Consider the following 14,550-nt stretch of genomic DNA (forward strand, 5'->3'; position numbering starts at 1 on the left):
ATTCTACTGCAGCAAACTGCACGATGTTTTTGGGGTGTTTTTAAGCTGTCACAGTCGCTTCTCTGAACCTATTTTATTGCCTGTGCTGTAGTGCCATTGAGCCGCCTGTTGACTCCTCACTCACAGCTCTAAACTGCTCCCCCGACAGGTAGGGGGCCACCGTTGATAACGCAGCCTGAGTGCACCTCTGACCCCGAGCCAGTCGCTCTGCACACACAGGTGACCACCTGTCGACCGCTGCTCAGCCTCCCCCCCTCCCACTCTCTCAGAGTTTCAAGAACCCATTTTTTAACCAGCGGAACAAATGTCTGACACGTTTTGTTGACCTCATTGTGTCAATTAAGCTTTAGACTAATCTCCATAATAAAATTTGTACTTTCGGAGCGAGCGCCTGACAAATTGTCTTCCGTCTTGGCAATATCCATTTCATTAAGGTGACACTCGTATTTGAATACAAACAAGGCTGCAGTCGTCTCACGACTCGGGTTGCCAGCGTGGCAGGTGTTCAAATTGACGGGGGCCAGCTGGAGCTGATATGAGCAACAACACAAAATGATGTGACTGGAGGAGTTTCACAAACTCTGCTCGAGGCTGAAGTGTTGCTTTTGTAGCGATATGCAATAAAGAGGGTTAAGAGCGTTGACACATTGGTAAAATTCTTAATGTTATTCAAACACATTCTATTTGCTAATGCCATTTGTGACAAATGGACTGATTTGATCGACAGAGACACTGCGCTGAAGAAGTTGTCCTCAAATCACAGCGACCACCAGACCACGTAAAATTACAATTACGGCAAGCAGCGCACCTTTTCTCCAGTTGAACAAATTGCTTCGGACACTGACACAGGAACTAATTATTTCTCATGGTCCGGAAAAATATTTAAACTTTGAAAAAAAAATCTTAATGAGTGCAAACTCTCAATAGAGCAAGGACACCCTTTATGATTTTAAATATCCATGTCAAATAATATGTATGAGGGAGAGTCACAGCTCTGTTTTTAAGACGACTCACTCAGGAAACACAGAGAAAAGAAAGCAGTGTGCAGAAATAGCTCACTGGGTGTGTATGTGTTAAAACTAAGTGAATTGCTATTGATTACCTAATGAGGGCCTTAAAAAGCTTGGCTTGTCCGGAAACTTCTCCGCACCTTGCACATTTTGCTTTTCCTGAGAAACGTGTGCAACCAACTATTTTGAGGAAAAGTCAACATTGTTCGGTGTCTCCGCCGTCTTTCCTCAGCGGCATTTTGGTATTTGCTGTGCCAGCCCCGAGGTCTCACGAGCCTTGGAGACGTGAGAGAACCTTTATATATATCATAGCCTTCAGCGTCCTATGGGTATGGAAGGACGGCGGGCGGGGGGACAGGGGGGGGGCGAGGAGTACGCAGAACAAGGGAGCATAAAAAGCATTCAATTAAGACATGAACTGAAGGGTTCATTAAGCATGAGCAAGCCGATGAAAATGACCATCCATCAAGAGAGAGTGCGGTGGCAGCGCTGGGAAGAGCGTGCAGGCATCCGCCCATTGGACATACTCAATTACTATGGTAAAAAGAACAAAATGCTCATACTTGCCTGTTTGAAGAAGAATGAAAACTAACAGCACACATTATATCACTGGTCTAAACTGGAGTGAGTCATGTATTGATTATTCTATACACTTCCTCTTCTCACGTTGTGCCATTAAGAAAAGGTTTTAAGAGGGAGCATTATTTTTACTAGTAAAATCCATTTCTTTCTTCATTTAATCTTCAATTAAGATAGTAGTAGTAGTCCTCCCGTTTCCTATTTTACTTGTATTGTACTACTTATTGTCTACTTCAGCAGCACCATGTGAGATAAAGGGATGCATTTAAAGTCGCTTTGCTTGTGCACAGGTGTCCAAAATAATCAGGGAGCCTGCTCTTTAAAATATCTATAAATATCTATATAAAATATATATATATCAGTTAAAAAATAAGTTTTAAATAAAGGATATGCAATATCCAATGACCCAAATGAATGAAGATCATTGAAAAAAAACAAAAACATTTCCGAATAAATGATATCCTGTCAGATTAGCAGCAACTTTCCAGGAGTTCTGAAGGTGTAATATGGAGAGAAATCAATGTGCGCCAATAGGCCTTTTGTGACTCATCCCAACAATCCCGTCCCACCCACTTCCTCAGCACCCAAAGGCTCACGCGCACCCGTCTGAGCATCTGACGGGCTGCCGGCCCCTTCTCTATCCACGGATCCATGCAGTGGCGTTTTTTTTTAACAGAAACAATAGCATAGGTGTGCAGGCGGTGTACGCCTGATATGTTCGGCTGAGATAAAGGTCAGCGGCGAAAGCTGAATGCATGTTCTACTCGCCCATTATATGTACATCGCTGCTTTGTAAGGGCTGCAGACTCGCTTTATCTCTTTTAAACAATCAAAACAGCTGCTCGTAGGTGGCCTTGCCCTCAAAAAACTCAAAGCTCTCACTCTTTTTAGCGGGCCCAGCTGTCACTGAATGTACTTTGTGCTCTTTTTCCAACAACACATACCAGATTCTTTTCAAAAGTCTTCTCACAAAGGGATGCGGCTCCTGCATTTCTTTGTTCGTGGTTTTGGATTGGGAATGTGTGCTTTGGCTCTTTTTTTGAATTATCTTCCTTGAGAGCTAACCTGTGAAGCCCAATGAGACACCGGATGCAAACCCCAGGCAATACGGGGTGCTGATTAGAAAGCCAAAATGTATCTGTATTTACTTGCGCCCCACAGGCACTTAGTGTGTCCTTGTACTATGTGCAAATATGTCAGTGTGCCCCTGTGAAGAAATCGCCCGTTTTTAAAAGCTCATCCATTGAGTGCTCTGAAAATAATTAAAATGCATCTTCTTTCGTAGGTGTCTTATTTTTTTTCCCTTACTTCATCCTGTCGAAATCAATGATCATGTGGCTTTTATCAAGACTAAAAACCTGCACTTCTACTTAGTCCCACTTAATGGACACAGCATTGCAAAGGACAAACACTCTAAACACAAACGGTTTGAGTGTAGGCGAAAAATAATGGTTTTTGGATGACGATGGTGGACTATGGAGCCCAAAGCTGCTCCACAGAGATGCTTAACCACTAGTTTCAGCCTTGTCACTGGATCTATTAATCGTAAAAAAAAATGAGAAAAAAATATCGTTAAATATGGTGACTAAACAGAATGGAGCTCAACCAAGCAGGTTCAGGGGATACTTGTCAACAGTATTGCCCACTCGGCACCATTTGCACCTTGTTGTTAGCTCTCTGTTTATTGGTCCAGGTATTGAGTAGTTGTAGCTGTTTGAACTAGCTGTTCACTGACTAAACTGCACTGCGTGTGATGGACTGGTCATCCTACTCATATAAAGTCACTTTGATGCTTGCGTCTTCATCCCTGGTGAAACACTGCTATTTGTAATATGTTTCCCTTTATGTATCACAAAGGTTGAGGCAGGTTGATGCTTTCCACACTTTAAAACAATTAGCCCGTTTTCCTAGGAATCGTGAACATAATTCAACATGATTCGTGTACACGACAACATTAAGTGCTTTTGCAGGACCTACTTTGACCTTTATGAAAGGAGTGGAAAATGTAGGGTGTGGAAATCGGTTTATTATCCTGAATAAATAATAGTGTAGTTAACATACAAACGGTGTTGTGGGGAAGGAAAGCTCTTTGCAAGCATTGACATTGAATGTAATCCAGGGTTGTGCGGAATCATCCAATAGTCAGTGTCCTTTATCTGCTTGTTGCAGGGAGAAGCTATATTATATATCACATGAAATATTTAAAGCCAATCTTACGTTTGTGGATGCAACACACCTGCAGCAGTCCGTGGATAACCATGTCATGCCCGGCCACAATATCATCTTTTACTGGCATTCAGCTATGTGACGATTTACTTGATATACATGTTCCTACTTGTAATTAGAAGATCCCTTTCAATGTCGGGTGACAAAATAAGAATATCTCAAAAACCTGTTTGAATGTTCATTTGAGAACCTAGCAGTAGACAGACTGATTAAATGTTTCATTTTACAATACAGTGACAATATTCATCAATATATAGGCTTACTTCTACAACATTTTTTCAACTGTGCGCCTAACAGGTTAGATTATTACGAACCCTTTAAAAAATATATGTAAATAGCAAATTAGCTCTTCCCAGTGTTTTGTCCAGAGTCTATGGTATATGTATTTGAATTGGCTAGCGGAGCTAATGCCAAGCTAAGCTAAAAGAGTGTCATTTAAACGCTACATAAGACAGGGAAATTGTGCAAAGCAATTAGTATTCTCTAAATGTCATGCCTCTGCAGCCGGGGTGCATAATGCACAAACTGTATGAGTCACTCTGAGGTGTCACAGAGGGATTGTGAGACACTTTAGGCACACCTTGGTTGCCTTTGGACTACCACAGCTACCCTGAAATTTAAAGATAAACCACTGCAAGCAAAAAAAAAACAACAATCCCAAATGTGTCTGTTTTCACACACTGAATATTCCCAGAGGGAGTGTGAAGAGTGCACAGGAGCCGTCTTTTCTTTTCTCCCTGGCAAGTTCTAATGCACCTTCACCTTAAAGCCACATGTAAATACGGCTACATCGTACAGGTGGTTGCAGTCGTTTTGACGATTCAATATTGCGATAAAATCCTCAATGCGTCACCTTCTGATGGCGCTTAGGGTCTATTATTAGCTCATTTATTGCATTTTTTTTTTTTTTTACAGCAGAGGGGAGGTAAACAAGATCAGAGTGTCATGCGTTTAAATAACACTCCCCGTCATCCCAAAAGTAATTACACGGAGGTCAATGAGTGCAGGATGACCCCGAAAAATAAATGGGCGTCAGCAATCAATATGTCACGGTTGACACGAAGACATCCACGTACACACACACACACACACGCTCTGCCAGGGAACGAGCAGGCTAATATGTGCACTCCTCCGCTCTCCTCAAACAGAACGCGAGGCCCAAATTACATTTTAATGGCCTCTCTCTCTCTCTCTCTCTCTCTTATTAGCGCCACGGCGGCTTTCAGTGCGCGACAAAAACAATGAAGCTTTCAACCTCTCTCCCCCACTCTGGTGTCGTTTTGCTTGTCTGTGATCAGTGCTTCCTGCCGACGCGCCCACGGCCCGTCACTCACCCGCCGGATTCACGCGTTTCGACCTGAGAGCATTCAAAGTCAAATGGTCTACATCACAGTGTGTTTGACAGAGGAGGCACGTGATGAATGTGTGCGTAAACCAATTTCTGCTGCTTTCTATATCCAACACCCACACGGCTTCATGATGTTTCAATAATTGCTAATTAATAATATCAAATCAATCATTCGCATTTGACCAATTCCGCTTAAAGAGTGCTTTTCATTAACTTAATTTATTTGAATCTTACTTCATCTGGACGGTGATGCAATTATTTTCTAATTTGTAATGATGAGCTGAAGATGACAAACTACACCAGTAACTTGAGAATGTACAGAACCAAATTAAAGTATTAAAATCAGCAGAGATTCACCTCCGCTGTGAATTAACTTTAGCCGCTACGTTGATAATGACTGACCTTGAAAAAAAGGGTCAGAGATCTCTTCTGCATGCATGTCCTACGCTACACAGACTCACCAAAACCACCACGTTATGGATTCTGCAGGCCAGGAGTTTCCTTCGAAGGATTCAGCTCTCTCTCTCAAGCTGTGTGCTCTGCGCTAAGATACAGTTCAAAAAACGTTTCTGCCAACAATCCTTGGATTTCCTTTAGATTTTTTTTTTAACTTGATGCAGTTAAAACACGCTGTAGGATATTAAGAGTGCTTTAAAACTTAAGCTCTCTCCTCATTTCTTGTCCTCCGTGTTTGGGATGCGAGATTGTCCCTCCCAATATTTGAAATAACTTTTGGAGTCACATTAAAGGAATGTGCGGTGTACAAGATGAGCAAGCACGATTATCTATCCAGTCATTGAAGAGGGGGGAGCTGATTAGTATGCTTTGGTTATTTTCTGTTGCTATTTTCCTCTGGTAGGTAGCTGCGTGTCACCGTCTCCGTATCTTCCTCTTTGCACTGTTCGGGATTCTCTCTCTTCGACAGCACACTTGCCTCTAAAAAGCTTGAGGGAGCGGCTTGCGTGTTTTGCACTTCATCTGAGGATATATTTGTGTAGATAATAAGCCAAACAATGCTTAGATTTACGCGCAAGCCTGTTTAATTCAGTTTTCCGACACATTAATGGTGAGGGACTGGTGTTCATGTCCCCCTGGGGAAACTAAGAGTGACATGTCACCAGCTGCTAGTCACAAAGGTTGTTTGTGTTGGTAGTCATGCGGGTTTGTGACAGGAATAACATTAAAAGAGAAATTGATCTACAGGAAACATATATTGTAAGGTTAAACATTATTAGAGCCGTACTACATTATTTTGAAATTTCACCCGGCAAAGTACTGTGTTTTAATATTAATATATCCGTGCATGAAAAGTTAGAAAGAATACACCAGGATAGAGGATGACGTACACAATTGCATGGGGGAGCACCCCTTCCTGCCAATATTGATACATACAATATGCTCATTGGTCCCCTCTGCACTTCATATTAACTCAATGAGAGCATTCCTGATAAACCTGATTTATCAGATTTTAATGCATATGCTGTTCTCCATCAATGCACTATTCATCACAACTTCAGGAATAAAGACATTTATTACCACTTACAGAATTAAATGTAATGCTAATATAATAACTGCAATTAGGAATAAAAAGCTTTTCAGATTTTTGCTTTATTGTATAATATATTCTGGGCATCAACAAAGCACATGGTTGTTTCAGCCCTGCAGGATAAGAACACACGACAAAACAAGATGAATGAGCAGCGTGCTGAGTAACATCGGGAGTGGAAATGATCGATGATTCAGCTTCATCAGTTGTGCTTAATTGGACCCAGTGAACCCATTACATTGATTTGTTGAACCTCTCACCTTCGAACTTTGACCCCTGTGTGCTGCCTCTGAAATATTCTTCTAAATGATGCTTTCCTTCCCCCATCCAAAAATATATTATATATAAAAAACATTCACAACATCATATCCCAGGAAACATAAAAAAAAAAAGATTATAAAACAAAAGTGCTTTCTTTCACTTTTTGATAATATCTTGCCACGGTCACTGTTCACGAAGGACATTGCGGGCAGTCCCTTAATCAGATGATCAACGCTTTGATCCCCGGGTCCTCTTGTCTCGCGTCCGTGTAGCCTCGGGCCAGACACTTCACCCCAAATTGATCCCGAATGGTGGCGAATGCTTGGCTGGTCCCGAGGGGGCCATCAGAGTACGAAGGACCGTGAATGTGGGAATGACACGTGGTGCAAAAGGGTGCTCGGAAGACTGGAAAGGCGCTGCACAAGTACAAGTCCATTTGACTATTTACCATACCGCCTTTAACACAATCATTTCCTACTTTAGCCTCTTTTGTGCATCAAAATGATGGTGTACACCATCCGTATGACTGGCGGTGTCACAGATTTTGAATCATAACAAGAAGGAACAACACGAATGACATAAAAAAAAGTGGAAAAAAAGCCAGCGAGAATCCTTCCTCCTGCGTTCCTTTCCCTCGGAGCGCATGTGTCCTTCCCATGGTACCACCATAGCTGGTGTCAAGCATCGAGAGTCACGCGTATTATGGGACGAGGGACACTTTCACCCACTCGTCACCAGTAATCAGCAGGGAGACGAGGGCCCTAATCAGAGAGCGGCTCGACGGCAGAACAGCCTCTCTGTCCTAATGATTCAAGCTGCTTCGGATGCTGAAATGGGGCGATGGGCTCGGCATCGGAACGTTGGCAGGAGGGAACCTTGTGGACTGCAAAAGTGTTTCAAGTTTAATTCTTGCATTTTGCACTAGAAAGGATGAAGCTTAAGCTGTGTTGAATGTAACTCCTTGGGTACCCTTTATGTTAAACAGGATAGATGGTAAGCATTCTTTAAGCCATGCAGGAATTGTCATCCAAACCCAGAGCAAAATAATTCTACTGGAAATAGTGCGTCACTGAACCGATGTGTCTGCCCCAACGACGTCGACACTCTTTCTACATTACATACCTATACCTTTTGCAGTTGCCAGAATGTCAATAATAATGAATCAATTAGAATACCAGCATTTTTAGATGTACAAACCAGGCATCTAACTGCATTCTAAACATGCAAGCATTTCAAAATAAAAGCCTTGTGTTAAAAAATGAAAGGATTCTGTCAACAGAAAGACAGTAGGTGGATTTATTTAGAAATGGAAAAGTAGTGTTGAGCTAAGATCTCATTTTGACCTCCCAAGAAGGAGAACCAAGAAGCGAAAACTTAAATACGAGATCTGGAGCAAGTCATTTTTTCCGTCCAGCCTGAAATGCTGGAACACGGCAAGGTGGACCGTAGATAAACAGCTTATTCCAACGTTGCGAAAACACTATTTTTATTTTCGGGCAATAAAACATTAAAGAAAACATACCGAGAAATATTTCTCCCGAGAGATCCCCGTAAATGCTCTACACGGCCTTTCAAGCTTGCAGCTGGATCGACACATGAATCAGAACATCCAAATCCTCCCCCTAAAACACAACATTAAGATCAGAGGCAAAATGGAAAAACCTCTGGAGATAAAAGATGCCATTGGGAAAGTTAGCCAACGCATCGGAATGATTTCAGCGCTAATGACAGGAACGCAACTGATCTGACAAGAGATTTTGAATAAACAAACCATCTCAGTTGCATTAGTCTCCCCTGGATTCTCTGTTCCGTATGTTTTTTCATAGCAAAAAGCAGCACAGCACGTTAAAAAAAAAAAAAGACAATTTGCTAATCAGTGTCAACTGAAACTGTCTCCACTGCTTCACAGCCGTCAGGTACGCGACTACGTTGCCCGAAGGACATTAGAGGAGTTTCTTTTTGTATCTGGGTATTTAACGCTTTAATCAGGAATGGTTGATGGCAGGCGTCACCTGTCACATGAACGCCTTCCCACATCCCACAGGAGCAGATGGAAAAAGTAGCACCGTTTAGATCATCAGTTTTATGGAACATCCATCGCAAAGTACAGGCTGCAAAAAATCTTCCCTGAAGTGGAGTACATAGAAGTTTGAGTGTTCAGAGGGTGCAAAGCAGACTGTTCATAATCATTTACAAAAGATAGAGAGGCCTTTTATTAGTTTAATTTAATAATAACAATAATACCTGGGTTTGCATGGTGCTGACCTTGCTTTATGGCAGGCAAACTCTTTTAATCAAAACAGAATAAAGTGCAATGTTGTTTGGGTTCAGTGCAGAAGTATCACAAGTCAAAGAATCACAGCTGTTGTAATATCAGCAGCTAATTATGGAGAAAAGAAGTTGCTTGAACACCATAATCAATCTGTAATGGGTTAAAACAAAATGTGTTACATGTTTCAATAAAAACTCATAATAAAAATAAAGTCTGCCTTTGTTCACCGGTAACCAAACAGCGATTAATATCAATGGGCAACAGCAGACTTCACCCAGACGCGCAAAGACAGTGTGATGTCTTGGGTCTTGTCCCTCGTTAGCCGACGAGGCGCAAATCAATAGAGCAATAATAAATAAAAAAAACACCTTCATTGCTTTTACAACTAGAATAACCTAGCGATCGGAGACAGGGTGTTGATCCTGCTTCCATTCCACTGATCACACATATGTATTTGTATTCCGAACGACACATTTTGACCCCGACAGGTCCCTGCCCCCCCGCTCCCCACCCCTCGGCTAATCGATTGGGGGGGGGGGGGGGGGCGGCTCTGCAGTTTTCAACCTTCTTTAGAGCGTGGAGCAGGTGACACATCACATTAATAAATAAATAAGCACGCGGATAGTGGAGCACTCGTCCCCGGCGCCAAATGATGGGACAATTATCTCATAGCAAACAACACCCTGGCGTCACCTGCCGCGATCGAAGGAATCAATGGGACTCGGAGGGGAGGTGGAAAAGGTGGCGAAATGGAGGAACACGGCGAGGAGAAATGCGGGGGAGATATTAACATTGTTGCAGAGCACTTACATGTAACAGACCCTCTATTCACGACGTTGTACTCATTTCTAAACAGATTTTTCTCAAAATTAGCTCATTACAAATATAATGGGGGATCTTACACTTATCCAGTTTGACAAAGCAATCCCCCATTCAATCCTTTTAACACAGCACCCTGGCGAGAATGAAATCATAGAAACCCTGTTTTGTAAAAAATAAAGTAAATTCCATACAAGGTCAAGAATCACCTTCACATTGCAAAAAACACATCAATATGTTCCACAGAACACATTTCATTTTAGACAAATATCTGTAGCCATAAACACAATAAATAATCGGCCTTATTTGGAAACAAAACTGCACACTGCACATTTTGACTCGAAAATTGCTCATTTAACCCACACTGCAGCAAGACTTAATGGCTTCTGTTTTCAGTTTGGTTGTTAGAAATACAACCATTATCTTCACACAACGAGTGGAACTCACGGGATAATGCCCACTGCGGTTGCTATGCGACGCAACGGTAAAGCCTTCGATGCACATGGACGTAGCTGTGCGCTACAGTGCGCGGGGGGCCACAGGCGGAGGGATTTACAAAGAGCAGAGGCGTGACAGGGAGCTCTGGATCAGAGGTCGAAAGAACGAGGTGCAAAATAAAAGACTCCGGTGGAGACTGAGAGTCAAACTAACTAACAAAGTAGAAAGAAGAAAAAAAAACAAATCATCTTGTCATTGTGGGAGCCGTAATCTTCTCGGTCGGCGGTCAGCGCCTATGGACACGGACATTTAATCCCGTTTTGATGAAGGTGGAGGGACTTTTTTTCCCAGTCAGGTTTCTATTCGTTATAAATGGCTGCCAGATGGGAGAATTGCCCGGTAACCGTCCCTTTTATGAATTATGCCCAGCGGGTGAATTTCCTTCCTTTCTTCTTTCAGCAAATGACTGTGATGAAGGCAAAATGGCACAATGGTTATATTGTCCCCCTTTTCACTGTTGCTTATGAGGTGTTTTCACCAACTCGCAATACCCGCCTTATTTCCACAGAGCTTTTAGGAGGTATTTAATAGTCGTTAAGTGTTTAACACACCTCGGTGTAGGACAGTTGGCGCTGAATTAAAGTCTGTTTTTTTAACACCAAAGATTATTGCTAGTTTTATTGCAATACGGAAGATGATGATGAAAACTGATGTCGCCAGGTGTCTTTGTCCCTTAAATCGGCGCTCACAGACGCATTATTCCAGTCAATAATAAGGTTTGGAGACACATCATCTCATCGTATGCCTTTCTGTATGAGGCGCCGTTTGTAAAATGTTGCACGTTCTAAAATCCTGCGCAGTTTTGGTACATTTAGCATTATCATATGAAAAAAAAGCAGGAGAATATTCATATGTCACAACTTAGAGACAAAATCATGTAAATACATGCAACAACTTTTCCAAGTACAATGTTTTGGCAGTAACAACACACAGTTGTTAATAACATTTCATCTAAATGTAAATGTTAAATGTAAATGTTATGTTATATATAAATGTTAAATGTAGATGTTAAATATATATGTTAAATGTTATATATAAATGTTAAATCGAAATCGAAATATGTAATCTAAATGTAAATGTTATATATAAATGTTCAATGTAAATGTAAAATGTTAAATATAAATGTTAAATGTAAATCGAAATATTTAATCTAAATGTAAATTTTATATGTTATATGTTATATATATATATAAATGTAAATGTTATGTACAAATGTTAAATCTAAATGTTAAATCTAAATGTTGAGTTTAAATGTTAGACATGACGACTGAACATTACAATTGTTATGGTAATTCGTGCAGCAAGCCAAGATGGCAAGTATAGTTTGAACATAAAATAACTTCTAAACCTCAAAAGGTTAAATTTGGAAGACCTCACAGTTATATATCGTTAAAGGCTTAAATTAAGACCGCGGACCCGCCACTTGAGTTTGTCGTCTCCTCAAAGTCAGGCTGATGAGCCGTGAGGAGGACTTGTCCTTGTAATGAGGAAGCCTCATTATGAACCGAATCACCCCGTTCTGTAAGGGATCCAGCAGTAAGAGCTCCTCCCTGTCTAACGCCGCTATCACTGCACGTGCAATACTGTTGCAAGGCGACATCGCTCATATCAAGAATATGAAGGTCATGTATATTTCAACGGAAAAAAAAAACAGGGAAACGGAACACCGTGCACGGTTTAAAAAACAACTGTACCCCGAGAAGAATGGAAAAATGTTTAAGTCCCAAGCACTAGAGCTGTCACTTCAAGATCCCATGCGACACCAATTCAGGGTATCATTCCAGTTGTCTTGTTTTGTTTACTCCTCCACGGGACAGAGTTGAAATGACAAAGAATAGATGCGCAGGGAAAGAAATGCGAGCAAAAAGATGAAGAAAAAAAAAAACAGCGCTCTGAGAAAGCTGTTATCAGGGGTGCAAATGAAAAAAAGTGAGGCAGAGGACAGAGGGGATTGTACCACGCTGCAATAAAAGATACATTAACTCCCAATGTTAATGTTTAATGTGTCAGCGCTGCGGCCACCGCGACTCGTCTTTAGACTCAATTATTAACCGGACAGAGCTGTTGACGGCTAAGCTTCCTGTCGCAAGAACACACAAGGAAAGGAAGGATTCTAAAGACAGGACTTGCAGGTCGTTTGATCCCATGCATAATGTGTGTGTGTGTGTCTTAATGGAGGCACAGCAGAGCGTGTTTTAGATGGGAGTTGATGACTGTGCTTGATGGGTTGGCGTCGTCACACCTGCGCCGCCATCTGCCCCCGTGCACCTACTGCGCCCCACTGTGACTCCTGGCACACAACAAGTGTCGCAGAGAGAAAACCCAATGAACACGTCTCACTCTCCTGCCCTGGGCAAGGAGAGGACGACCACTCCGTGTTTTTATACAAGGGAGTGGACAAGGGGACTTGATAGAATTGTAATTTTGACAGTTTGGTTCATTCCCTCATGCATAAAAAAGGCGACTTGTCTTTCCATCAAATTCCAAATTTTCAAACCACACCTTTATTTTAAAACATGTATTAAGTTCAACAACAAATGTATACACACACACACACACACACTTTGTACACTTCCGAAAGGAAAATCCAGTATGTGTGTGTACAGTTTTTCCCACTGAGGAATACAAAGAGAATCAGGAATGAAAATAACAAAAGAAAAAGAAATAGCGAAATAAGTATGAGAACAATATAAGGAAGGCAGGCCAAAAAAACAAAAAACAAAGGAAGGAATAAATAAAGCAAAAGCTTAAAAAAAATGAAAAAGAAACTCATCGTGCTGTTTCATTTGAGGACATTTTCGCTGAAAGTGGTAAAAAAATAAAAATCTCCTAAGACCTGAATAAAATAGGACGTAATGAATTAAACAAAGTAAACAATACTCCTTCAACGCAGGCGCAGAGGTCACGCTGACACAAAGTCCAACCGCAGTGGCAAAGAGAGCCAACAGAGGAGGCTGCAACAACCCCCCTCCGCCCCAGGGGCACTATGCACCTCCTAAGTGGAACACTCTGCGTTGTCACAACGTTTGCCGTGAAGCTCAGTGGGACGAGGGGGGGGGGGGCACGTGCTCCTTTCATCACCAGCAACTCTTAACGGGCTTTGTCAGGCTCGCTAATGCGCGGGCCGTGGCTTCTGCGAGTCTCGCTGAGTGTCTGCACACGTTTGTGTGCGTGTTTGTGCGCACGGACACGTCTTTAAGTTTAACGACACGTGAGACTTTTGTTTGAATATTCTCTTACCTCGACACACACAGGCGCGCACACACACACACACACACACACACACACACACACACAGAGTGTTTGTTTGCGTTGCGGTTCGCAGTGTGGTCAGAGCCGGTCATGGGCTGGGGTCGGGCTGCGACCTCAGCAGGTCAGTGGCTCTAATTGCCGCCGGTCATCGGTTAAATGTTCCCCCGGTTTCCCTCTCACGCCAAGAGGGGACATTATAATGATGAGGGGCGAGGAGAGAGGGGGGGGGGGGGCGGTGGGATCTAGGAGGTGAAAGTGATGGAGGGGGGGGGGGGTGGGTTGATCACAGAGCTTTTTGGAGACACGGCCTCAGAGTGGAATCAGAGTGGAATAAAGAGCGTGACGACGGTTTTAGTGCCCAAAGTTTGATTCAAATGGTCTGGATGGAAGGACTGATAACAAGGGTTGTGAATACTGAGAGGAATTCAAACCGCTCTGACGCCTTCACTCAGAACCAGGCTGATTTTGTTTTGCTGGCCAGGTCAAGGTAAACACAGACCTTTTTGGATTGAGCGCGTTACTCTCCAGCACGCTTTGCATTAAAAGACGTTTTTATTTTTTCCTAACCTGTCGCCTTGTCGCAATTTGAAGGTCGAAGCAGCAGAAGTGGTGGAAGGGAAGGGGAAGGGGGGGGGTTAGGAAAACAGGGGGGTTAGCGCGGGATAATGTTGTGGCTTTGATGTCTTGTACCTGTGCCCTAGATAGGCTCGTATGAAATCCCTTCACATAATGTTCCTGC

The sequence above is a fragment of the Pungitius pungitius genome, chromosome 17 (genome assembly GCF_949316345.1).
Source record: "Pungitius pungitius chromosome 17, fPunPun2.1, whole genome shotgun sequence".
In the NCBI taxonomy this organism is placed as follows: domain Eukaryota; kingdom Metazoa; phylum Chordata; class Actinopteri; order Perciformes; family Gasterosteidae; genus Pungitius; species Pungitius pungitius.